General features: G+C 43.9%; 1 protein-coding gene across 2 annotated transcripts in view; it reads left to right on the top strand.

Annotated features, from left to right (window-relative positions):
* The first annotated feature begins 252 nt into the window (after window positions 1-252).
* Window positions 253-27596, top strand: part of ARHGEF9 (Cdc42 guanine nucleotide exchange factor 9) — a 262804-nt gene continuing 235460 nt past the window's right edge. Inside the window, exon 1 of one of the 2 annotated variants that reach the window (XM_087877453.1) lies at window positions 253-1312. The gene's annotated coding sequence lies outside the window, so the exon portion shown is untranslated. Of the gene's footprint in view, window positions 1313-10493; window positions 10683-27596 lie in introns of those variants that run through there. The other variant, XM_034435086.3, reaches the window with a different exon arrangement.

Below are 27596 nucleotides of genomic sequence, written 5' to 3'. Positions count from 1 at the left end.
GGTGGCAGAAATTTTGAGTAGTTCAGAGAACTGGCAAATACCACCTCTGGCTGGCCCCAGAGTGGGGTGGGAATGGAGATTTTGCAATACCCTCCCCCCCAATGGAGAGGGAATGGGGATTTTGCAGTATCCTTCCCTTGGAGTGGGGTGAGAATGGAGATTTTCAGTATCCTTCCCCTGCCACGCCCACCAAGCCAAACCACACCCACCAAGCCACGCCCACAGACAAAAATTGGATTTCACCATTGATGTGATCCACTTTTGCAACCAGCTGACCGGGAAAATCAATGGGGAAGCCAGATTCACAGATTAACACCACTAAGAACTGCAGTGACTGACTTAAGCACTGTGGCAAGAAAGGTTGTAAAATGGGGCAAAACTCACTAAATGGCCATCTTGCTTAGCAATAGAAATTTGGGGCTCAATTGTCCTCAATCTAGGACTACCTGTCTACCTTGAAAGACCAAGTTGTAATATTTGCTCTCCCTGCTAAATCTGGCTACTGTTTATTAATTTATCGATTTTTCATTTTTGGTGGCTTTGGGAGCCAGTCCAGAAAAAGGGCTTTATTAGGTAACCAGGTTAAGCGGCTTGCATAAACCCAGCTACCTCTGCTTCCAGCCAACCTCGGTTTCTGAAGCTAGCCGACTTTTAGGACGAGACTGAAGGCTTCAGCCATTGGAAAGGAGCTGCGATCCTGCTTCCTTCTCTCCCTTTAGGCGCGAGGAGGTCCGGTCCAGACCGCCGATCCTAAGGCTCAGGATAGGAGAGGGTGAGGAGGGGGCGAAGGCTCGCAGGACCCCCTGGCATCGGCCTCCTCTAGCCCGGCTGCCCCCTCCCCTTTCGTCACCCTCCGAGGGGCTTCCCCCTTCACTCGTGCCGAAGCTGGGGGAAAAGCCGCGCCAGCCCTTGCGCCGCGCTTCCTCGTCCTGCCCCCGCCCGGCTTCCCGGGGCTCCTGCAACTGCCAACCGGGCGCCCGTCGCTCCGGCCAGGAACCAGCGCGGTGGGGATGCGCGAGGGGCAAAGCGAGAAAGCCGCGCCGGCCAAAGGCTAGTCTAGAGCCTAGAGCCGCTCCAGCCACGCGCAACTTTCTTCGCCCGTGGAGAAGTTCCCCGTCTGGAGCAGCGCCCGAGTTTGGCCAGCCGGGAAGTCGAGGCGCGCCGGAGAGGAAACCGGGCGGCCGCCGCTGGAGCCGCCTGCCTGCCCGCCCCGGAGCGAGGGACCAGCCGGCGCCGGGGCTTGCCCGAAAACGGCCTCTCCGGACGGCGCACGGTGGAGGAGCTGTGCCCGCCCCGCGCTTTCGCCGAGCAGGTAACCGGAGGGAGCCGGTCTGGGGAAGGCGGGGAAGGCGGGTGGGGAAAGGGGGAGCCCGCGCAGCTGCCTAACTTGGGTCGGTGGCATCTTGGCTAGTTCTGGGTGCAGCAGCGCGGCGTTGAAGAGGCCGTGGGAATCGCTTCCTAACTTGGAGTCCGTGGGAAAAGGTGCCCGGCTGGCTTCGCGGCTTCTCTTTTGCAAGTTGGAAGAGGAGTTGGTGCTCGGCCAAGGAAGGGTTGCCCCGTTGTGTCTCCGCGCGTGGCCTCCTTGCTCCGAAGGGACGGCAGGAGCATCGTCGACCGCGGCTTGGTCCCTCCTGGAAGCCCAGGAGGTCATTCGCCCGCTTTGGTTGTCTTCTGCTGGGAGTTGAGACCCTCTTAAGGGCACCAGCCTTGAACCTGACTGGCTCATCTGCAGGTGGCATTTTTTTTTCCCCTTCTGAGTGGCATAGAGTCGGTCAGCAGCTTGTTTGGCGAGCAAAAGACCCCGGTGCTTTGTTTAGAATTGTGGCATTGTTGAATGGTTAGAATTGTGCTGTTGTGTGTGGGGAGTATTATGGCTAGTATAGTTTATTGAATAGCCCGAAGGCCTTTTCAAACAAAACAGAAAAGAAAAAGGGAAAAAGATAAAACAGTTACAAAAATAGCAATCTAAAAATATATGATAGATGACATTAAAATTTTACAATATCAAATTTCAATAGCTAAGTTGCCAAGACTAGATAACCCAAATAGGATAGCTCCTCTCTAACTGAGCTCATCTTCCTTACAATTGATAAAAAATTTTTTTGATATAACTGGCTCGTATTGCCGTCATTCTTTTAAGGTATCGAGTGATCGCTCTTACCAGGGGAGGAGAGTCAGCCCTCAACAGAAATGCTAATTTTTGGTTTATATTCCAGTGGGGAAATTTATTTATAATTGGGGACAGATATTATTTTCTTACTTCTTGATAGAGACTACATTCGAATATTATATGCGCCGTGTCCTCCTTTACCCCACATATGCATATTCTTTTGTCATACGGGATTTTCCGATAGCGGCGGAATATAATGGGTACAGTGCAGGTAATCCTCGATTTACAACAGTTCATTTAGTGACTCCCAAGTTACAACGACACTGAAAAATGCAACTTGTGGCAGTTTTTCATACTTACAACCGCTGCAGCATCCCCATAATCACATGATCAAAATTTGAATGCTTGGAAACTGGTTCTTTTGTGACCTCTGACAAGCAAAGTCAATGGGAAAGTCGGATTCACTTAACAACCATGTTACTAACAACAACTGCAGTGATTCACTTAACAACTGGGGCAAGAAAAGTCGTAAAATGGGGCAAAATTCACTTAACAAATGTCTCACTTAGCAACATAAATGTTGGGCTCAATTAAGTTGAGGACTACCTGTATTATGGCAGTGATGATGTGGGGGAAGGTCTCTCCTCTGCATGGCACCCCTGAGCTCGAAGGAAGTGCCTTTCTACCATCCAGAGCAGGGTTTCTTAACCTCAGCAACATGCTGGCTAGGGAATTCTTGGAGTTGAAGTTCACAAGTCTTAAAGTTACCAAGTTGGAAGCATTATTATCTAACTTGGCCTTTCTGGATACATTTTGATCTATTCCCTCCCCCAACCCCCTGTCCTCATGTTCAGCGACCTCATGATTAGCAACCACAAAGAATTATCTTGCACACGGTTCATAATTTCTGGCTTTCTCTATTACAAGGAAGTCAGAAGTTCCATTAGCTTTTAAATACTAATTAAAAATGTTTTAACACAGGATCAGCGTGAGTTAGAATTTGGGTAGGGGCCACTTGGGAATTTTGGGGCTTTGGGCTAGACTGGGAATGTGGAAAAGCATGGCAAACTACTTCATTCCTGTCACTAAGAAAAAGGTATCGCTGATTCTGTGAAGTCTACTTAGGGAAATCTTTATTATTTAATCTATGCCAATGTAGGACAGTTTTTAAAAATATTTTGGTTGTTTATCATTGCCAGTAATAAAATATTATTGCTTTTGCTTATGTAAAGGTTCAGAATCATTTTAGGACATGAGTTTGTTCTAGTAGAGACTTGAAAACCAGAATGCAAATATTTTAATCACACAAAACATTTTCATGTTTAGGCAGAGTACTTCCTGTTGTGTTCAGTGGGACTTACTCTCATGTAAATGCTGAGAACTTGCAGCCTAAGTAAACGCTTAATGTGCTTAAGAAGATACTTCATTCCTGGGAATCTCATTATTGGAAATGGCCAAGACCTCTGTAGGTCATGTTTTACAATGTGATCAAAAGCCATTATTTTCAGACACCCTTTTTTTCGAAGCAGGCATGCAGTTAATTAAAAAGTAGATTTTTTCTAATTTTATGTTCAGTTATAAAAAGAATGTCTTATCCTTCTAGAAAAATGATCATATAGAAAACAAATAAGTCTTGGTTATTTAATACCTCTTAAATGTACAAACCATAATTGGTTGAGTTCCCATAACATTCTCAGCCAAAATCACACCTTATGCTCCCCTTTTGCAAGTTTCTTTGAAGAAGGAGTTGCTGCTCAGCCAAGAAAGAGTTTGCCTGTTGTGTCTCTGCGTGTTGCCTCTGTGCGCAAAAGGGACAAATATGATTTAGTGGATCAAATGAATTCAGATCATACATACCTCTGATGCTCACATCACACTGTCATGTTTGCCTTAGTTTCTTGAAGGGTGATTGACTTTGAATATGGACAACACAATGATCTTTAAATCATATTTCATAAACCATAACACTCAAGTTCACACAAGATACTTAACTCTTAAGTTTAGGTTAACAAAACACAATGGCATAATATATTATGTCCAAAAATATAAACAAGAAAATGGATTAATGGGCTGGGCTGGTTTACATAATATTCCTAGATGGCTTTCCATAACCTTTGAACCACAAACTATCGAGCCATATTTGAATCTCATCTAATGGGTCTAGCAGGGTGTCACAAAGAGGAGAACCTTACTTTAAGTTAATTCAGAGCAAGCAACATAACAGAATAACAGACTTGGAAGGGACCTTGGAGGTCTTCTAGTCCAACCGTCTGCTCAAGCAGGAGACCCTATACCAGTGATGGTTAACCTTTTTGCCGTCGCATGCCAAAAGCAGGGGGAGTGTGGGGGGTCACGCACACGCGTACCCACACCTATAATTCAATTCCTCCCCATGCCCTGCCCCCGCGCATGCGCATGCAACCCCTTCGTGCGACTTCTGCTTTTGGCACACGACGGGAAAAAGGTTACTGGTGGGCCTGGTAGGCCCGTTTTTTGCCCTCCCCAGGCTCCAGAGACTTTCTTGGAGCCTGGGGAGGGTGAAAACAACCTTCCCCACCTCCTGGAGGCCCTCTGGAGGCCGGAAACAGCCCGTTTCCCAACTTCGGAAGGCTCGAAAACCAGCTGGCTGGCTCACACATGCATCCTGGAGCTGAGCTAGGGCAACACTCGCGTGCCATAGGTTTGCCATCATGGCCCTATACCATTCTTGCCAATAGAACTCAACAAACTCTTTTGTGGGGGGTTGTATCCTATACTGAAGCATACATGAAACTACCCAAAGCTGGGGTTGCGCCACATAGAAAATGGCATTGGTTCCTCCTCCTCCTCCTAATCTATCCCCCTGCTTAATCAGGAGATCCTGTACCATTGCAGATAAATGGCTGTCCAATCTCTTCTTAAAGAGATCCCTTCTTAAAGAGATCCCCCATCCCTTCCAGGGATGGAGTACCAACAGCTGAAGACAAGCCATTCCACTGGTTAATTGTTCTCACTGTCAGGAATTTTTTCCTTCATTCTAGATTGTTTCTCTCTTTGGTTAGTTTCCACCCATTGCTTCTTGTCCTGCCTTCTAGTGCTTTGAAAAATAGGTTGACCCCTTCTTTGTGGCAGCCCCTCAAATATTGGAACACTGCTCTCACGTCTTTTCACTACACTGGACATACCTAATTCCTGCAACCGTTCTTCATGTTTTGACCTCCATCCCCCTAATCATGATTAAGGGCATGAAGCTATGCCCTTCCCAGTGCTTCTACTCTTGCCAGATCCTGGAAAGTAACAGGTGACCCATGAGAAGTTACTTCATGGGCATATCTTTGGATATTGGTGCATAGGATTAGATTTTTGGCAAGATTGAAAGCCAATATTAGAGCCTCTAGTCCAGTGGTTAAGGCACCAGACCAGAAAGCAGGAGACGGTGAGTTCTAGTCCTGTCTTAGATATGACAGCCGTCCTGGGTGACCTTGGGCCAGTCACTCTTTCTCAGTCCAAGCCACCTCCCAGTGTTGTTGTGGTGGGGAAAATAGGAGGAGGAAAGTATGTTGGATAAGTTCACTGCCTTGGGCTATTAGTTAAAAATAATAAAGGGATACAAATAAAATAAAAATAAGTTATTCATTAGCAACGAGTAGACAGGACAGTACAGTACTGGTTAAGCCAACTGACAGCGCTGTGTGTACCAAACTGTGCTGAATTTTAGCATAGCACAAAACCATAATGTGTTTTATTTCGTGTATAGGTACTCCTCGACTTACACAATTGAGCACAAAAAGGACAGTTGTTAAGTAAGTTATGTCCCATTTTACGACCTTTCTTGCCATAGTTATTAAATGGATTACTGCAGTTGTTAAGTTAGTAACATATCTGTTAAGTGAATCTGGCTTCCCCATTGATTTTGCTTGTCACAATGTCACAAAAGGTGATCACATGACCCCGGGACACTGCAACCGTCATAAATATGAATCAGTTGCTAAGTGTCCCAATTTTGATCATGTGACCAGAAGGATGTGGCAACGGTTATGTGAAAAATGGTCATAAGTCACTTTATTCAGTACCATTGTAACTTCAAACGGTCACTAAACGAATGGTTGTCAGTCAAAGGCTCCCTGTATTGTAACTCTTGCAATTAGAAACTACTTGCCAACTCATTATTGGACCACAGACTATGGTTAAACAAATCTTAGATTAGTGCAGATGTGATTTCAGAAGGTGCTGAGTCGGCCAAGTATTCTTGCTGAAATTGTTTTATCTGAAATACTGTTTTATTTGTATTGTGTCCCATCCCCCCTGAGTTTATATGACCCTGACATTGTTCGACTTTTGTGAAGTTGTAAAAATCTAGCAATGCAGTAATTTACTCCCTGAAGGGGCCTTGATGGTCTCTGCACTTAGTTGTTTTCTTGAAGACATTTCATTACCCAACTAGGTAACATCATCAGTGCTAGTTTGTTACGTAGTTTGGATAATAAAACGTCTTCAAGAAAACAACCTAGCTCAGAGACCACCAAGAACCCCTCATTTCAACCCTGAACTACAAATACTCTCTTTTATTGGTAATTTATTCCCTGATAGTCTCTTCTGTTTATTAGAAGAGTTTCTGGGTTGGTCATCTTCCTTGTCCCCTGATGTGCTGGGGACATTACGCATGTGCTGGGTTTACTCACGTGTGCCAGTTGTTTAGAGTCATCTCGGTAATTAAGGCAGCAGAAAGACAAAGGTTGCATCTGAAGGTTTCTCGGTTGTCCTGCACTCCCCCAACCCCCCCCCCCCACACTTGGGATTCAACAGAAACAGGAGAAGCCACAGGGAGGTTGCAGGAAAACTTTCTGAAATTCTTCTGTTCTTGGAAAGAAATTTTGAAATCCTTCCACTTTGGCATCACATTTTGACAGTCCTTCTCCTGAAACAGAATGAAGAAGCAGGTGACCTTGGGCCGATCACTCTCAGCCCAACCTACCTCACAGGGTTGTTGTGGGGAAAATAGGAGGAGAGAGGTGTGCTGGATATGTTATATCTAGCACACTCTCCTCCACCTTTGATGAGATTATTTGTAAAAATTATAAAGGCATGATACAAATAAATAAAATAGACCTGCCCATTTTTACTTAATTTGGTTATATCAGTGTTTTTCAAGCTTGGCAACTTGAAGATGTGTGGATTCCCCCTCCCAGAATTCCCCAGCCTGCATGAATTCTGGAAGTTGAAGTCCTCACATCTTCAAGTTGCCAAATTTGAAAATGGCTGGGTTATATCCTCCCTCCCTATCTGCATCTCCTGCCTGGTGATGATAGAAGATACGGATCTATTTAGAGGCTAGCACACCATGTGGGATTGGATAATTCCATCCTTCCTTAGCTGCTGCTTCTCAGAAATGATGCTTCTTGGGAAAAACAGGTTTTTCCTGTAAAATAAATTGTACCTTGTCATGACGAAGGAAGCAGAAGGCTTTGCATGCTGATGGGGTAATGGAGAAACAGATAGTCCTTGCTGAACAAATGGTCACTCAGCATCTGTTCACAGTTGAGGTGGACCCCAAAAGCAACTTAAGACCTGGTTGTGGGGTTAGTGTGTGCACGCACACACACACACAAGATCACATGACCACATTTTGGACACTTGGCAACTGGTTCAACTTCACAGCCAGTTGAAGCATTCTGTGGTCATGTGACTGCAATTTACATGGATTCACTTAACAACCGCCGTATTCACTTACAGCCTCAGCATTCACTTAATGACTGCTGCAAAAAGTTCCTAAAATTGGATAGAGTCATGTGGGTGCCTCAATTTATGACTATCAAGACTATCAAGATGGAAGTTCCAAATTCCATTATCATTGTAAGTCAAGGACTACCTGTCTACATACTTTTTCGCATCACTGTGTGACAATTTCCAGGTGGGGTGATACTACAGTAACTAGGGGCCTATTGTGATATTGGCTGGGTGTTTAGGGTTTTGCAAAATCTGATTAGAATTAACCATTTTGAATTTGAGATTGCTTCTGAATTTCAATTTCGAAAATCAACCTAATTCAATTCAACTTTTGAATTGTAAACTTGAATGGATTTGATTCCCATTTCTGATTTGACAAAAAGAAATAAACCACCGAATTCCTGTGCCTGAACCATCCAAGAGATTGCTGGGTACCTGATTGGGCACCTGGAATCAACTAGCCATTCAATATGGAAAACTGATCCAGTTCAGAGTTTGCATCGTATTATCTTTAAATTTCTTTATGTATCCCTACTGAATATGATAAAAATAGAGTCAAAATCATTTAGAAAATGCTTGGGTGGAGATGTTTACCTTATTGCTGTTAAAAACACAAACACCTTAGAAAAATGCTGAAATGATCTCATCACACATCAGGCTCCAAACCAAGAATGACATGGTGAATCTTCAAGCTGAGTTCTTTATTCTTTTCACACCTATAGACCAGATCTTGCAGACCAAGAACTCTAATCCTCTTCGGCAGACCTGGGGCTGTTGATCTCGCTACGGTGATCTTGCGAGACCCGGCCACGAATTGGAGTGTATGGGTTTTAATGTTTTCTTTTAAACTTGTTTTATTCTTTGTTGTTAACTGCCCAAAGTCCCTCGGGAGTTGGGCAGCATAAAAATGCAATCAATCAATCAATCAATCAATCAATCAATCAATAAACAAACAAACAAATAAATAATATGTATCTAAAATATACTATGTAGACTATTAAAAAGAAACTATCTTCACCCTCTTTCTCTCATACAAGATCTCTGGGCTGAGTTGTCCCCTTTACTCCTCTGAACTCCTCCACTTCCTCCTAGGGATTTACCCTGTCAATAGATTCCATCCCACTATATTCTCTTGAGGACTCTTGTAACTATGTTGTCATCCTTATTTTGCAGATAAGGACAGTAGCATGGTTGGCCTAAGACAACTTTCCCATCTAAAGTCCTCTAGATCAGGGGTGTCAAACTCGATTTCATTGAGGGCCGCATCAGGGTTGTGTTTGACCTCTGGGGGCCAGGGTGGGCATGGCAGGGTGGGCGTGGTCAGCTCAACATCACTCATGTGGTGGCGCCTTAGGTGGCCCGAGCGGTCTACCAGCGAAAATGGGCTCCTGAGCTCCGTTTTCAGCTGCCATGGCTTCCTGCAACCCTCCGCATGCGACCCTCTTGAGCTCCATTTTCACTGGCAAAAGCACCGTGGACCGGTCCTTCACTGTTTCCAGGGCAGCCCTGCAGGCCAGATCTAGGTACCCCACGGGCCGGATTCAGCCCCCAGGCCTTGAGTTTGTCTCCCCTGGTCTAGATAGAACTTGGAGCGCCCAGAATCAGAATAACAGAATTGGAAGGTACCTTGGAGGACTTCTAGTCCAACCCTTGCTCAACACAAGGCCTTATTCCAGAGAACTGGTTGTCCAGTCTGTTCTTAAAAGCCTCCAGTGATGTAGTACCCACAAAGTCTGGAGGCAAATCATTCCACTGGTTAATTGTCCTCACTATTAGGAAATTTCTCCTTGGCTCTAAGTTGCTTCTCTCCTTGGTTAGTTTTCATACATTGCTTCTTGTCCTGCCTTCAGGTGTTTTGAAGATTAGGTTGAACCCCTCTGCTTCGTGGCAGGCCCTCAAAAATTGCATCACTGCTATCATGTTGCCCCTAGCCTAGTCATTCTTTTCACTAGACTAGACACACCCAATTCCTGCAACCCTTGTTCATATGTTTTAGCCTCCATCCCCCCAAAATGATTAACCTTTGTTGCTCATCTCTGCACTCTTTCCAGAGTCTCAACATCTTTCCAGAATCTTTCCAGAGTCTCAACATCTTTTTTATATTGTGGCAACCAAAACTGCATACAATATTCTAAGTGTAGTCTTACCAAGTTTTTATAAAGAAGTACTAATACTTCACGTAATGTGATTCTACCCCTCTGTTAGTCCAACCTAGGATTACATGGGCTTTTTTGGCTGCTGCCGCACACTGCTGGCTCCTATTTAAGCGATTTTTCCATAAGATCCCTTCTACAGTTACTGTTGTTAAGCCAAGTTTCACCTAACCTGTACTTATATCCCCCAGCCAGAGGGTTGCGTTCTTCTTTTTACACCCATCTGTTTTGAAATCCTTCTACAAGAGCACCCACCCAAAGCCAACTCAGTTGGCTGAGCTGTCCATTGTTGGATCGAAAGCTGTCAGTGGCTTAACTGTGCTTTTTGTTCAATGAGAAGCCAACTTCCACTTCAGCACTGCCCTATTGTCTTCTTCAGAGGTCCGCCCTGTGTTTCATTCATCTCTGCATGGAAGGGCATCAGACTGAAACGTTCTAGCTAGCAAGTTGAGTAAGACATCAACAATGACAACAACAGCATCACAATGGGGTGTTGTAAATATGAACCTCTGGAATGGACTTTTTTGATCCCAAAGAGTAATGTTATTGGCCAGGAAAGGTTATGGTTAGAAGAGGCTGAAAGAAAGGAGGGATAATGTGTGGTTAATGATGGATAGACTACAGATGACCCTGTTCATTTATTTTTTTGTCTAGTTTTGTCGTGAATCTGGAGGTTCTTTCAGAAAACCACAGAAATGTCACGGTGAGCTAAAGTAAGTGGTTAAATAAAGTGGGATTGAAATTTAGCTTTGTGCCATGGAGAGGCTCGGAAAGTCAGGACTATTTGTATTTAATCTTAAATTTGGTTTAGAATACTATATTTTTTTTTTCATAATAGATAGCCAGATTGTTTTGACTAGAACTGAATTTAGCAATGTCAAGGTCTGGATTTTCAGAATAGACAACTATTGTTTATGTATGGTATCTGTAACTTCTGTTTTACCCAAGAGTTGAAGACTTTATACATAACATTCTCCCTTTGTTTTGTTCATCAAAAACCCCCAGATCTTTTTCAGGGAGGTGGAACTTTAAAATTAGGACATAGGATCTCAATCCAAGACCCGTGTTGTACTCTTACAGATACTCCTAGACTGACAACAGTTCTTTTAGTGAGTTCAAAGTTACAATGGCACTGAAAAATGTGACTTATGACCCTTTTTCACAGTTATGACTTTTGCAGCATCCGATCAAAATTCACACTCTTGGCAAGTGGTTCATATTCACAGGGCCTGGTGGCTCAGCAGACTAAAAGCATTGTGATTAACGCCAGCTGTCTGCAATTACTGTAAGTTCGAATCTCACCAGGCTCAAGGTTGACTCAGCCTTCCATCCTTTCTAAGGTAGGTAAATTGAGGGCCCAGTTTGTGGGGGCAATAAGCTGACTTTGTATAAATATACAAAAGGATGAAGGCTATTGCTGAGCACATTGTAAGCTGCCCTGAGTCTCCGGAGAAGGGCGGCATATAAATCAAATTAAAAAAAAAAAGATGGTTGCAGTGCCCCAGGGTCATATGATCCATTTTTGTGACCTTCTGACAAGCAAAGTCAATGGGGAAGCCAGATTCACTTAACAGTTGTGTTACTAACTTAACAACTACAGTGATTCCTGTGGCAAGAAAAGTCATAAAATGGGCAAAACTTATCAAATGTCTCACTTAGCAACAGAAATGTTGGGCTCAATTGTGGTTATAATCTGAGGACTTCCTGTATATTACAACAACAACTTCAGTGCAGTCAACTGTATTATTATGATTTGTAGAAATGAAAACTTCACTGACCTGGATCTGAATTTGGCACATATCACTCAACTATACAAAAGCCTTGCTCGTAAAAAAAACAGACAGAGTTGCATCAGAGAGCAAGAATGCAGACATTAGAATAATACAATAATAATATTCCTGTCCTTAAGGAATTTGCTTTGATGTACAGCAGCCACCCAAGTATGCTAAGATGGTTTCAAAAGATAACACATTTTCTTTTGGGTATATAGGTTCAAGAACAAAACAAAATTTTGAGACGTTTGCATCTGTCTTCTCCTTTGAAGAGCCTTAATTGTTCTTAGCTTGATTGTTGTGCATGAATTATTTGACATCAGGAGCGTCCTAACCTTCTTGGACCCTCCTGCAGATGGTCCTGGTGGTTGAGCTGTGCAGTTGGGGACATTCAGCTTGACTTAAGACCACAACTGAGGCCAAAATTTCCATGGCTAAGCGAGACAGTTGTTCAGTGAATTTTGCCCCATTTTATGACCTTTCTTGCCAGAGATGTTAAGTGAATTACTGCAGTTGTTAAATTAGTAACACAGTTGTTAAGTGACATTGACTTTGCTTGTCAGAAGGTCACAAAAGACGATCACATGATCCCGGGACACTGCAATGTGAGCCAGTTGCCAAGCATACGAATTTTGATTGTGTGACCATGGGGATGCTGCAACTGTCATAAGTGTGAAAAATGGTCATGTCACTTTTTTCAGTGCTGTTGTAACTTCAAATGCTCATTGAACAAACTGTTGGAAGTTGAGAACTACCTGTACTTAAATAATTTGGGGTTGGGCATGCATGAAGAATCCTGAATTCAAGTGATAGGGGTTTCTACTCCCAAAATGGATACTACAGGTAGTTCTCAATTTACGACCACAATTGGGGCCAGAATTTCTGCAGCAAAGTAAGGTGGCTGTTAAGTGAGACATGCCCAATTTTATTACTTTTTTTTGTGTGCTATGATTGTTAACAGAATCACTGCAGTTGCTAAATGAATCATGCAGTCCTTAAATGAATCCAGATTCCTCCTTTCTTGGAAGCCATCTGGGAAGGGTGTAAATGGTGATCTGATGACCGCAGGATGGTGTGACTATGATAAATCCATGCTGGTTACCAAGCTCCTGAATTCTGATCATGTGACCATGGAGATGCTACAATGGTTGTAAGTGTGAGGACTGGTCATGAGTCACTTTTTTCAGTGCTGTTGTAGCTTCAAGTGGTCACTAACTGAAGGGTTATAGGTCAAGGACTACCTGCATGGGAGCCTTGTTGCATCACAAAATGGAGACCGTGATGGTCATGGCCAAACCCTACCTTACCAATGCTCTGTTTTTATTTCAGATCCTACCCATCATCTATGAACTCAGTGGGACTGTAGGCATCGCCATTAATCAAGGGCGGGCATCTTTGGGGAATCTTTTTGCAAAGAGTTGGGGAAAAAGGACTATAATGTTGATGCAGTGCATTTTGTCTCTGACTTGAAGTGTCTTTGGAAATATTTTTTACAATGGAGGGGTATCTATTTTAGAGCTTATAATGCTGTTTGGGTGGGTTTCCCATCTCAGCATGGAACGCCATCCATTTTCAGCAATTGCACTCAGGGGGTTGCAACAGAAAATCTGTTCTGTGTTGGTTGGACTTCTCTTTGGACATTAATGTGATGTTGGATCCCAATCTTGGCAACTTTAAGATGTCTGGACTTCAACTCCCAGAATTCTGGGAATTGAAGTTCAGACATCTTAAAGTAGCCAAGGTTGAGAAACACTGTGTTAGATGCTGGTTCTTTGCTTGGCAATGCGCCCGCCTTGTCTTAACTTTCCTTTCCTAGTAGATTTTTGGGAGAAATGCCAGATAAAGCAGGAAATTTCTTGGATACCCAGTGAGGAATTTGGGGCATGTTGATGGCCGCTGGCACCAGGCTGCCTCCTGTGCAATCTCCCCCACTCTGGATTGCATGTGTGAATTCCCCCAAGCGCCTTGCTTGTTTAATCTTGCAGCAAATGGCTCGTTTTGTTTGGATCTCTGGATGGTTTTGTTCTGTGTTGTTGTGAAAACAATGGAGGGAAGCCACCTGTGTGGGGTTAGGAATCAAGGAGAAAGGAAAACAGACTCTGGGTGGTTGGTTTTTAGTTGTTGGACCGATTGGTGTCCTAAATGGAGACAAAATGGAAGAGAGGCTGAAGAATGAAGGTTAGTATCATGAGGAGTCTTGTATCTATGGGATAAAATGTTGTCATCATTATTTTAAAGTTAAGGACACTAGCATGGTTGGCCTAAGAGAATCTTCCCATCTGGAGTCCTCTAGATAGAACTTGGAATGGATGCTCCTAGAATCAGAATAATAAGAGTTGGAAGCCCTTCTAGTCCGACCCCCTGCTCAAGGAGGAAACCCTACACCTGTGATGGCGAACCTATGGCATGGGTGCCACAGGTGGCACGTGGAGCCATATCGGTGGGCATGCGAGTGGCGCGCTGATTTTCGGGCCTTCTGGGCTCACCAGTCAGCAAATGGGCCATTTCCAGCTTCGAGTGCCTCCGGGAGGGTGGGGAAGGCCGTTTTCGCCCTCCCCAGGTTCCTAGAAAGGCTCTGGAGCCTGGGGAAGAGTGAAAAATGGGTCTACCAGGCCTACTGTATCATTATGTGCCAAAAGTGGGGGTAACATGTGGGTGTCACCCGCACATGCGTGGGGGGCGGGGCGCATATAATTATGGATGTGGGCACGTGCATGTGTGACCCCCACTGCGCTCCACCCGCTTTTGGCAAAAAGGTTAGCCATCACTGCCCTACACCACTTTAGATGAGTGGCTGCCCAGTCTCCTTAAAAGCCTCCAGTGATGGAGCACCTTCAGCTTCTGGAGGCAAGTCGTTCCACTGGTTAATTGTTCTCACTCTTGGGAAAACACATCTCAAAAATATTATATTTCAAAGGAATTCTATATTAATTAATTAAATTAATGCTATGTCTTACCAACATGGGAACAATTTTGTTTCTGAAAATGACTTTTTGGTTTTAATTTCCTCCAAGAAATTTTTCACCCCAACATTTGGAGAAATTGGAAATTCTCCATTGTAGAGCAAAACTGGAAGCGATGCTTGTCCGGCTGAGCCCTCCAGACGGAAACATCAAAGTCTGATGCTTTGCTTGTGTATATGTTAATTTTTGTTGAACTGTGACTCACCTATTTTCAGAGCTCTCATGTTATACAATGTTACATCACATGCTGACACAGTAGGATTCTTCATGTGTAAATTACAAGTGATAATTTAAATTAGCACCAACCCAGCATTCTTAGCGCAAACTGACAAGGCACGTTGGCTTAGCTTAATTGTGAAAAAACTAGGCCCCATGTCCTTCCCTTGTGCAATGTATAATTTTGACAAAGTACTTACATAATACTGAATAAGAGAGATGGAGGTCTTCTAATCCAATCCCCTGCTGAAGCAGGAGACCCTATACAATTTAAGATAAGTGGTTGTCCTATCAATTTTTGAAAACCTTCAGTGACGGAGCCCTCGCAATTTCTGAAGGCAAGCCATTCCACTGATCGTTCTCAATGTCAGGAAATTTCTCCTTAGTTGTAGGATGGATCTCTCTTTCCCTTTTATGTAAGGATTGGTCAGAAATTACCCATCTGTTATGGATTCCACAGATTTTGATAGAAGAAAATGGAATGGCACATGGATAAATGAGATACATTAAAAAGGAACTTCTTTAAATGCTGACTTTGATTTTCAAAGGGGGCACGTGAAAATACAGATGAAACTTCCAAATGACACAGCTTCCTGCCAGTGATTTTCCTGATTGTGCATTTTCCCTTTGAAGGTCTATGATAAACATCTATTTTGGGCCACTTTGTAGGAAACTGACTCCCTACGCTGGCCAGGATTGGATCACCACCTAGGCCAGGGTTATCCAACTTTGGCAATTTTAAAATCTTTAAGACCTGTGGACTTCAACTCCCAGAATTCCCCAGCCAGCATTGAGTTGAAGTCCACAAGTCTTAAAGTTGCCGAGGTAAGGCCCCCGTGGTCCAGGCAAATATTCTGTAGTTTTTACTAATGAGTTAATTATACTGAAAAAAAAAAAAGAATAAAAACATTTTGATCCAAAGATTTACCAGGAAAAGAAGACACTAGAGAGAGATAGAAAATCTAAGTAAAGGACTGGTTTGTTCTTCAGTATAATTTATTTAACATAGAACATAGAGTAACAGAGTTGGAAGGGACCTTGGAGGTCTTCTAGTCCAACCCCCTGCTTGAGCAAGAGACTCTATACCAATGATGGCTAACCTTTTTGCTGTCATGTGCCAAAAGCAAGGGGAGCTGGTGGGGGGGGGGTTACGTGTGCACGTGCCCACACCCATAATTCAATGTGGCCCGCCCTGCGCATTCGCGTGTGACCTCCTGCACTCCCCCCGCTTTTGGCATGCGATGGCACCGTAGAAAATCAGCTGGCCAGCGTGCGCATGCGCACTGGAGCTGAGCGAGGGCAACGCTCATGTGCCCACAGATATGGCTCCACGTGCCACCTGTGCCATAGTGGAGCCATAGGTTCGCCATCACGGCCCTATACTATTTCAGATAAATGGTTGTCTTAATTGTTAATTTTAATTAATTATTCAATTTAATTAATTAATTTAATTAATTGTTGTAATGTTGAAGTCCCTGCTGAACTGTTGCGTTGCATGTTCATTTATTTTCTGTGTTGGATTTCTGTTTCATCTCGCTTGAAGGATCCAATTTTTTTTCACTACAATAGTCCTGCATGCCCGATTTGTCCAAAGTCACCGAGGACATGACTCTTAGCCACAGTCTTGAATTCCCACTGTACTTCAATATTTTAGAGTTCCTTTGGATTCCAGGACAGACTAAAATCATTTATTTTAACTCCGCTTCCGTTCCGTACTAATTTCATGCACGGGAAGAATACATAACTCTCTCCCCCTCGTGTCTGCACACACAAAAGGAATAAGGAAAAAATAACCCTTTCAAATGACTTAGCGGGAACAATAGGCTGTGTGCCCCTGGGGAGAATTTGGTCTGGAGGGAGGAGACAAATTTGCTATCGGCAGCCTGGCTTGAAACAATAGGAGCTATTTTGCACTTGGTGAACGAGTGTCCAGCTTGTTGAAAAAATAACATTGGGGACAAGGAGCCTGAACTGAGTTAAGTCCCAAAGATGTTTTTCCAAAAGGCAACTTGACTTTCTTGGGTTTTTTTTCCTTGAAAACGTTTTGCTTCTCATCCAAGAAGCTTCTTCCGTACTTCAGTTCGGTTCAATTCAGAGAAGTGGAGCATTTTCAAGGAAAAAAACCCCAAGAAAGTCCAGTTGCCTTTTGGAAAAACATCTTTGAGAATCTCCGTAGGAACTGAGTTAAGGATTGGCACTCTTGTGGGCCTGACAGACCTCTATTAGGCAGCCTTGCTCGGGAGTAAATTTTGAAAAAGGAATCAGAACTACCTTGAGGACAAAGGCATGCTCATCATTTCATTCATTTCATTTCATTTTATTAGATTTCTATACCGCCCTACTCCCGCAGGACTCAGGGCGGTGCACAGCCAAACAATAAAAACACATACATACAAAATTTAAAAATAGAATAAAATCAGATTAAATAATTTTGGCCCTGACAAATTTAAAACCCCAAACTTTTAAAACCAATTTAAAATTGAATATATAAAATACTAAAAGATATTTAAAATTTTAAAAATCTTTTATAAAAGAGGGGGAAAATTAGGCCAGGCCGGCCTGATGAAATAGTAAGGTTTTTAAGGCACGGCGGAAGGTGTGCAGATCCGGGATCTTCTGTATCTCTGGGGGGAGCTCGTTCCAAATGGCAGGTGCCCCCACAGAGAAGGCTCTCCCCCTGGGGGCTGCCAGTCGACACTGTTTGGCTGACGGCACCTGGAGGAGCCCCTCTCTATGGGAGCGTACCGGCCGGTGGGAGGCTATTGGTGGTAGTAGGCGGTCCCACAAGTACCCGGGTCCTAAGCCATGGAGCTCTTTAAAGGTGGTAACCAGAACCTTGAAGCGCACCCGGAAGACCACCGGGAGCCAGCGCAGCTCGCGCAGGAGGGGTGTTACATGGGAAGTCCTCAGCTTACAACCATTTGTTTAGTGACCGTTCGAAGTTATAGCAGCACTGAAAAAAGTGGCTTACGACTTTTACATACTTTACGACCATGGCAACATCCCCATGGTCACGTGATCAAAATTCAGATGCTTGACACGTATTTATGACGGTTGCAGTTGTCCCGGGGCCGTGTGATTCCCTTTTGCGACTTTCTGACAAGCAAAACCGATGGGGAAGCCAGATGCACTTAATGACTATGTTACTAATGCAGGGGTGTCAAACTCGAGGCCCTCAGGCCAGATGCGCTGGCCACAGTTTAGCGAAGGGGAAAAGTCACAATATGTCATGTGACGCCAACGCGATGCCGTGAGTTTGACACCCTTGCTAATGTAACAATGGCAGCAATTCACTAAACAATGGTGGCAACTCCAACAGGCTTGCCAGCTTCGGAGCCTTGGTAGTACAGTGGTTTAATGCACCCTGTTATTAACACAGCTGCCTGCAATTTCTGCTGGTTCGAATCTCTCCAAGGCTCAAGGTTGACTCAGCCTTCCATCCTTTCTAAGGTAGGTTAAATGAGGACCCGGATTGTGGGGGCAATAAGCTGACTTTTTATAAATATATACAAAAGTATGAAGGCTATTGCTTAGCGCATTGTAAGCCGCCCTGAGTCTCCGGAGAAGGGCGGCATATAAATCAAATTAAAAAAATAAAAAATAAAAAAAGCAAGTTGGGCAAACCTCACTCAAAAACTCAAAAAATGTTGGGCTTAGTTGTGGTTGTAGGTCTTATCCGTAGTGTGTATGGCAGAGTTTATAGTGCGGACTGTTGTGCGTGGGATTGTTTTCTCCATTTGGATTTTATCCCTGGGTGGGAGGAGGAGAGAAAACAGTCCTTTAGGATTGTAATCCATGTTGATGGGATAAGTGACAATTATCACAATTAGCAAAGAACAAACTTGACTAAGCAGCAGCCCCAGTGTTGATTTTGGAGCCACAGGAACTATAGACTCCTGATCGATCAATTCAATTCAGAATAGAGCTGGAAGGGACCTTAGAGGTCTTCTAGTCCAACTCCCTGCTCAAGCAGGAGACCCTATGCCCGTGATAGCGAACCTATGGCACTCTTGCCACAGGTGGCACGCAGAGCCCTCTCTACAGGCCCCCGAGCCATCACCCCAGCTCACCTCTGCCGCACAGCGTGTGCGCTTCCCGCCAGCTAGCTGGTTTTTGGGTCTCTGCCAGGCATGCACGGGGTGCAGGGCGCAGGGCATGTGCGGGAGATGCACGTGCATGCGTGGGGGAGGGTGGGGTGCACGTGGGGGGGTGACACGTATGCATGGGGGTGGGGCACATGGGATCACGTGTGCATGCACGGGGGTGGGGCACACGTGGCGGGGGCGCACTCACATTCACAGGGCGCAGGGGGTGCACATATGCATTGCATTATGAGTGTGTGTGATTTCGCGCATGCATGCACATGCTTTCGACACTCAGTGCCAAAAAGGCTAGTCATCACTGCCCTATACCATTTCAGACCAGTGGCTGTCCAGTCTCTTCTTAAAAGCCTCCAGTGATGGAGCACCCACAACTTCTGAAGGGAAGCTGTTCCATTGGTTAATTGTCTCCACTGTTAAGAAATTTCTCCGTAGTTCAACGTTGCTTCTCTCCTTGATTAGTTTCCATCCATTGCTTCTTGTCTTGTCTTCTGGTGCTTTGGAGAATAGGTTGACCCCCTCTTCTTCGTGGCAGCCCCTCAAATACTGGAAGACTGCTCTCATGTCAACCCCCCCCCAGTCCTTCTTTTCTCTAGACTAGCCAAAGCCAAATCCTGCAGTTGTTCTTCATATGATTTAGTCTCCAGGCTTTTAATCATCATAGTTGATCTTCTCTGCACTTTTTCCAAAGTCTTAACATTTGTTTTGATAATTTTTTTTTATTGAAAATCCTACTCTCCCCTGATTTTCCCAAGTGGGTTTTTTTTTGGGGGGGGGATCCAGTATTTTTGGGGGGTAGGAACAATTAGAGGTGAAGGTTGATTTTATGTTGGTTTTAAATTAGGATTGAGTTTCAGTGCTTTTCTTCAAAGCAAACCTTAGAAGGCACTGAAGAGAACAGCTTATCCGGCAAGTCAGCATCGCTCAGAGAGATTGAAGTGTGTGGCTCAGTTTTGAGTTGCATTTCTTTTTTCTGTTTACTCTTTGCAAGACCAGTGTGTGAAAGTTCTCCAGGAATGGCAGCATTTCAGCGACGTGTCACTTGTCATTGAGAATAGCTTATGCACTGACCCTGCAAAGTGGGTCAAGGGTGACACGTGGCTCTCCTTTTATGGGTCTACACACCGTCCTGTGTTCCGTGCCTTGGCTGGTGAAGTGCAACAAAGCGTCCATCTTCAGCGGAGAGCCGGGCCAAAACCAAAGGCTCTTCTCTGCAGGCGCCGCTTGGAGGAAACACTGGCTGACCTCTTTGCTGGGATCAGGAGGAGGAAGATGCCTCGGCAAACAGCCTTCGGGACTGGAAAATATTAAAACATTCTTTAAGAGGAGGAATTGGGGACAGGGGGGAGAGAGGCAGAAGGAAAACCAGAGGGCAGGTTAATATATCAGCTAAGCATCCAGCTCCTTCTGCAGGCTTAAAGTTTCTGCCCAAATAGGGATCTTTTTGTTAAGGGTGTGCAGGAGAGAAGAGGAGAGAGATTTTTAAGGTGTCTTAACCTTGAGTGATGCAAAGAGGGAGGGAAGAGGAGTAGATGCAGCATTATTACAGGTAGTCATAGAACATAGAATAATAGAGTTGGAAGGGACCTCGGAGGTCTTCTATGCCAACCCCCTGTTGGAGTAGGGGACCCTATACCATTTCAGACAAATGGTTATCCAGTCTCTTTTTGAAAGTCTTCAGTGATGGAGCACCTACAACTTCTGAAGCCAAGCTGTTCCTTTATCTGATTGCTCTCACTGTCAAGAAATTTCTCCTTAGTTCTAGGTTGCTTCCCTCCTTGGTTAGTTTTCAACTATTGTTTCTTGTCTTGCCTTTTACTGCTTTGGAAAATAAGTCTTTGACTTATGACCACAATTGAGCCCAAAATTTATGTTGCTAAGGGAGATGGTTGTTAAGTGAGTTTTACCCTATTTTACAATCTTTCTTGCCATACTTGCTAAGTGAATCACTGCAGATTAATAAAAGTTAATAATATGGCTGTTAAATGAATCTGGCTTCCCCATTGATTTTGCTTGTCAGAAGGTCGCAAAAGGTGATCACATGACCCTGGGACACTGCAACCGTCATAAATATGAGGCAAAAGCTAAGCATCTGAATTTTGATCACGTCATCGCAGGGATGCTGCCATGGTGTTAAGTGTGAAAAATGGTCATAAGTCAGTATTTCAGTGCCATTGTAACTTTGAATGTCACTAAATGAAGTGATGTAAGTTGAAGACTACCTGTATTACTAGTAATAGTAATAATAGAATAGAATTCAGGTGGCAGAAGAAAGTAAAGTTTGTTCTAATAGTGATAGTTGCCTTGAGTGCAATCCCAAAACATTTGGAATACCACTTGAACATCATTGGAATTAACAAAATCACCATCAGTCAGTTGCAAAAGCAGCTTCCATCCTGTGACTGTACCTTTAATATTAAGCAACAGCATCTGCTTATCCCAGGGAAGGACTCCATAGGTAGATTAAAATGCCAAATCTACTCTAAACCTCTGGCTGGCTGTGCGACCATCCACAATAAGTTTGTAGATGATGTACACAATTGTTTTAGGGGTGGGAAGCAGTTGGCCCTTATGGGGAAAAAATAAGTGAAGGTATCATTGTGGAAATTGGTGTTATTGTGGTGCATTGGATTACAACTTCCATCTACCTCAGGCAGAATGGCTATCTGGGGGGGTTGTGGTGATTTCTCTGGCATGCTCAGATGGCAGCTTCAGTATCCAAGCCCAGTTAGTAGCTTGCAAAGAAAACATGGTAGCATTTGTGGGAACAAGGGTGCCCTATTAAAATCCAGGTTCTTAAGCAATAATGTACAGCTGGGATTGGTATTGTTTTTAAAATTTGGTGGAGAATTTTATTAGAGGGCAGAATAACAGAGTTGGAAGGAAGCTTGGAGGTCTTGTAGTCCAACCCTTGCTCAAGCAGAAGGCCCTAGTCCAGAGAAGTGATTGTTCAGTCTCTTCTTAAAAGCCTCCAGTGATGGAGCACCCCAACGTCTGAAGGCAAGCTGTTCCACTACTTAATTGTTCTCACCATTAGGAAATTTCTCCTTAGTTCTTGGCTGCTTCTGTCCTTGATTAGTTTCCATCTGTTGCTTCTTGTTCTGCCTTTAAGTGCTTTGGAGAATAGGTTGACCCCCTCTTCTTTGGGCAGCCCCTCAAATATTGGAATACTGCTATTATGTCAGCCCTAGTCTTTCTTTTCACTAGACTAGACATATCCAATCACTGAATCATATGTTTTGGCCTCTAGACCTCTTATCACCTTTGTTGCTCTTCTCTGCACTTTTTCTAGATTGCTCAAGCTTTCTTTGTAAGAGTAAGTAATTGTCAAGAAGGAAGCAAAAGACAGACTTAGCACTTGAACTTTTCCTGCAGTGTTTGACTGCTATCTCAGTCTATCTAATCCATAATTGGCTAGGTGGAACCAGCTTTCCTGGCAAATCTGGCCTTGAACTGTCCCTGCAGTGGTGCTGATAATAAAAGAGTTCACACATATTGAACTAGGGCAAAATATGAGCTGTGAACTCAACCATTAGTTGAGTTTATATACTGTCTTAAATATTGGTTTGTTTTGGTCACAGATTGCTGAACAAGCCATAGCAGTCAGTTATGAGACCATACACTGTGGTTTACAAATCCAATTGTTGTGTTCCTGTGAATGGTTTAATTTGCTGTGGAAAGGCACTCAAGGTCTGGTCACTGTTGAATAAGCCAGAGTGAGCATGTTCATATATTATCTTGCTAAGACTCACAAATTACTTTATGATCATGCAAGATATGTGAACCCAACCAGCACTTATTTTCCCCGCTGATTTTTAGCCCTACCCATCAATAGCTATTTTCTCTCTTTAATAGATGTTTGCTCCTTAATGGGTTTCTTAATGGAAAATGTTTGGACCACCTCATCAGATTTCACAAATGAGCTGGGTTGGTTGCTCAAGACTCCAGCATTTGGCAGACATCAATCCAGTTTTTGCAACCAAAGGCTACTTCTGGCAAGACATCACCCAGTTTTTATCATGGACCACAATATTGCCTAATTCTCATCTCCGGCCTGTGAGTGAGACAGGCTTGAGACTGAATTAATCTTAGCTATCTCTTTAGATGTACCAGTGTTTAAAAAACACATCTTTTGTAAACTGCAATAATGGTGCTTTTAAAGGGACTACAGCTGATCCTCAACTTACAACCATTCATTTAGTGACTGTTCAAAGTTATTAAAAGACTGAAAAAAGTGACTCAGGCTGGTACTCAAAATTATGACCATTGCAGCATCCCCATAGTTACATGATCAAAGTTTGGGCACTTGAAAATAGGTAGGCATTTAAGATGGTTGTAGGGTCCTGGGTTGCTTGATTGTCATTTACGACCTTCTCATCTGGCTGTCAGACACAAGAAACAGGAGGCAGGATAGAGTCCAAAAGCACTGCAAACTTATTCAGAATAACAGAATTGGAAGGGACCTTGAAGGTCTTCTAGTCCAACCCCCTGCTCAGGCAGGAAACCCTCTACCATTTCAGACAAATGGCTGTCCAATTTCTTCTTAAAAACTTCCAGTGTTGGAGCACCCACAACTTCTGGAGGCAAGCTGTTCCACTGATTAATTGTTCTCACTGTCAGGAAATTTCTCCTTCCTTAGTTCTAGGTTGCTTCTCTCCTTGATTAGTTTCTATCCATTGTTTCATGTTCTGCCTTCAGGTGTTCTGGAGAATAGGTGGACTCCCTCTTCTTCATGGTAGCCCCTTAGATATTGGAACACATACCTAAGAAGCTGATCTGCTAACTGTTAAGGCAAATTGGCACCTGATAAGAGTCAACAGATTTTTTTGGGGGGGGGGGGCTGGGCTTAGGTCTCTTTTGAGGGCACAGCGACTCCAGACTGATGATACATTTGACCCTGCTCTCAGGCTCAGCCTGGTCATGTCTTACATCGGCTTCCAACAAGCAAAGTCAATGGGAAAAGACAGAGTCACTTAAGAAGTGTAGTGATTTACTTAACAGGTGTGGCAAAAGGTCACTAAATGCAACTCCCTTTACGACCACTTTGTTTAGCAGTGGAATTCCTGGTCCCAATTAGAACATTGAATCATAAGGCTGGAAGGGACCTTGGGCATCCCTTCCAGCCTTATGATTCAATATTTTAGTCTTTTAGTTCAACCCCCTGCTCAAGGCAGGAAATCTTGTTCCATTCTGGTCAAATGCCTGTCCAGTTTCTTCTTGAAAACCTCCAGCGATGGAGCTCCCACAACTCTGGGAAGCAAGCTGCTCCATTGATTAATTGTTCTCATTGTCAGGAAACTTCTCCTTACTTCTAGGTTGAAAATTATGTTTGTGCTATGTCAGAACCCAGCTTGTTATTAAGATTGAAACCCTTACACCGAGGTTTGATGGTATGGTCCATGTCAAAATAGTATCTATGATGATGTGATAGAAGAATCACAGGTAAAAAGCAGGTGAGACTTTGATCTCAGCATCTCAGCCACCATGTCAACTTTTTGGACCATAACCTGTCAACACCTCTATTTCAGTATGTGCTTCTTCCCTGTTTAAGCAATATGGAGCTTGAGCACCACATAGACACATCTTAAAGATGTGAGATCAGGTTGGGACATCCTGTTCCTGTTGTTTCCACGGGGACCCCGTGGCTGCCTTCTTGGGCGGAGAGCCCCAAGAAGCAGAGGAGAAACCATGAGAGATTGAGGGAGGCTCCCTGGAATGACCATACCATCTCTGGACTTTCCCCAGTCGCTACCCTCAAGGACTCTCAGGTTCCCCAGCCTTTCCTCTGGAGCAAGACCTGAGCATGGCTAGTCTAGTGATGAGAAGGACCAAGGGTGATAGCAGTGTTCCAATATTTGAGGGGCTGTCACAGAGAGGAGGGGGTCAACCTATTTTCCAAAGACCCAGAAGGCCAGACAAGGAACAATGGTTGAAACTGATTAAAGAGAGAATCCACCTAGAATAAGAGAATTTCTGACAGTGAGAATAATCAACCAGTGGAATAGCTGGCCTTCAGAAGTTGTGGGTGCTTCATCACTGGAGGCTTTAAGATGAGTCTGGACAGCTACTTGTCAGATATAGCATAGGGCAGGGGTGTCAAACTCGCATTGTCACAGCGGCATCACATGACGTATCGTGACTTCCCCCCCTTCGCTAAATTGGGCGTGGCCAGCATCTGATGTATTTGGCCCACGGACCGCAAGTTTGACAGCCCTGGTGTAGGGCTGTGATGGCAAACCTATGGCACGCATGCCACAGGTGGCACGCGGAGCCATATCTGTGGGCACGCAAGCGGTGCCTTAGCTCAGCTCCAGCGTGCATGCGCACGCCAGCCAGCAGATTTTCAGGCCTTCTGGGCCCACCAGAAATTGGGAAATGGGCTGTTTCTGGCCACCGGAGGGGTGGGGAAGGCCGTTTTCGCCCTCCCCAGGCTCCAAAAAAGCCTCTGGAGCCTGGGGAGGGGGAAAATGGGACTACCAGGCCCACTGTGCCATTGCATGCCAAAAGCGGGAGGAGCATGGGGTTGTGCACGTATGCATGGGGGTGGGGTGCATTGAATTATTGGTGTGGGCACATGCGCATGTGACCCCCCCGCGCTCCCCCCGCTTTTGGCATGTGACAGCAAAAAGGTTAGCCATCACTGGTATAGGGTCTCCTGTTGAGCACGGGTTGACCTCCGAGATCCCTTCCAACTCTGTTATTCTGTAAGTCTGTAAGGTTTCTCCAGGCACTGTGTGGGACCCCTGTGGCTCTTAGGGGAAGACATGTGTTAAGTCTTTGCATGTGGAAAGGGTTCTGGATACACACATACAAGACCTTCTCCACAAGCTATACCTTCTGTTCCCAATTCTGAACCTGGCTTGGCCCCCAATGAGGAGCTGTGAACTTTTTTGGGGGTGATGATTGCTTTTTTCTAAGGGGCACTGCTCCTTGTAAGGAAGAAGCTCTCCTTATGGCAAGGTTGGCAACCTCTTCTGCGAAAGACCTCTTGTTGTTTTGACAGTTAGAACAATAAACCAGTGGAACAGCTGGCCTTCAGAAGTTGTGGGTGCTCCATCACTGGAGATTTTAAAGAATAGATGGAACAGCCATTTGTCTGGAATGGTATAGGGTCTCCTGTTTGATCAGGGGGTTGGACTAGAAGACCTCCAAAGTCTTCTGTTTCTGCTAAGGCTGTGGATTCATGTGCCTTCCTTGCTGTACTGTCGGGTTTAATGAAATACCTGGAGTGAAATTAACTAGAAGATGCATTAGGTCTAATGAGTTTCAGCAGCCTATTGATTTGCATTGACTGGCTGTGGATGTAATTAAACCAGGTGAATGAGAAAGGCAGAGTGTCTTCTATAGATAACTTTCCTGTTTCTCCTTTATGCATGTAAATATCTATATGGTGCCTTTAAAAAGTGATTTGCTCCCTCTGAAGTATAAAAATATATTCATATCTTGTACTACTGCTTCACATTGCTTTCTTTTTTCTCCATCCCTATCATTTTTCTAAGCCTGGAGACAGAAACTGGGTTAATCTTAGAGCTGGTAATCCTGTCTGTGGGAGCCTTGGGGTTTGGGCTGGGGTGGGGAGGGTAGAAGAGTTGAGTGAAAATGCCGTTTTCTTATTGTCAGCATCCTCCAGACCAATTCTGACCGTAGACGCATTTGGGACCAGTAACAGAACAATCTTAAAAGAATTTGTGACATTTGTGGCTTGTATAGTGGTGTAGATATCTGATTTTCACTACTGTACTTATTAAGATTGTGCAAACTCTTCTAACTGAAATCATACAGTTACATCACTGTGCAATCAAAGCAAAAACGGGTTTGAGGTTTTTGTCAAACAAGCCAAACATCAGAACTCATCAAAAGACTGAAGAAAGTTAATTAGTTTAAAATTGAGTTGATTGTGAGCTTAGCCTCCAACATCAAAATGCACCCCTATCTTTTCCTCACTTAAATTAAATTTCTCCACTGGAAATTACTTTCTTAAATTCTTTCATTGACATGGACAAACCTGCTATGAAAATTGATGTCAAGCAAAATCTTGTAAATTTCTCAGAAATTTAATGTTTAAACCCCAAACAAAGCCAACATTTATTTCTGAACATTTCTTCCAGTTTGGATACTGTGTGGAAAAATAAAACTTTGGAATTGTGTTGGACTTTTTTTTAGGCAGATCTAGATTCAAGGGACTCATGGAGTGATTTTGCACCAGCCCATCCTTTGCTTAGCCTATGTCACACGATGATTATTGGGAAAAAATTAAAGAAAGTCCTCCCTTTGGGCTGCCTTGATTTCTCAATAAATAAATAAATAAATAAAAATCAAGGTTAACTCAGCCTTCCATCCTTCCAAGGTAGGTGAAATGAGGACCCAGATTGTGGGGGCAATAAGCTGACTTTGTATAAAATATACAAAAGTATGAAGGCTATTGCTTAACGCCTTGTAAGCCGCCCTGAGTCTCCGGAGAAGGGCGGCATATAAATCAAATAAAAAAATAAAAAAAAAATGGCAGGGTGTAAATGCAACAAAGAAAAATCAGGCATGAATCATATCAAAGCTTACATATGAAAGGATTCATTAGT

The sequence above is a fragment of the Pantherophis guttatus genome, chromosome 12 (genome assembly GCF_059756535.1).
Source record: "Pantherophis guttatus breed Tessera chromosome 12, ASM5975653v1, whole genome shotgun sequence".
Lineage (NCBI taxonomy): Eukaryota > Metazoa > Chordata > Lepidosauria > Squamata > Colubridae > Pantherophis > Pantherophis guttatus.
Note: the sequence above shows the minus strand (reverse complement) of the source record. Positions and strands in the feature narration are given on the sequence as shown.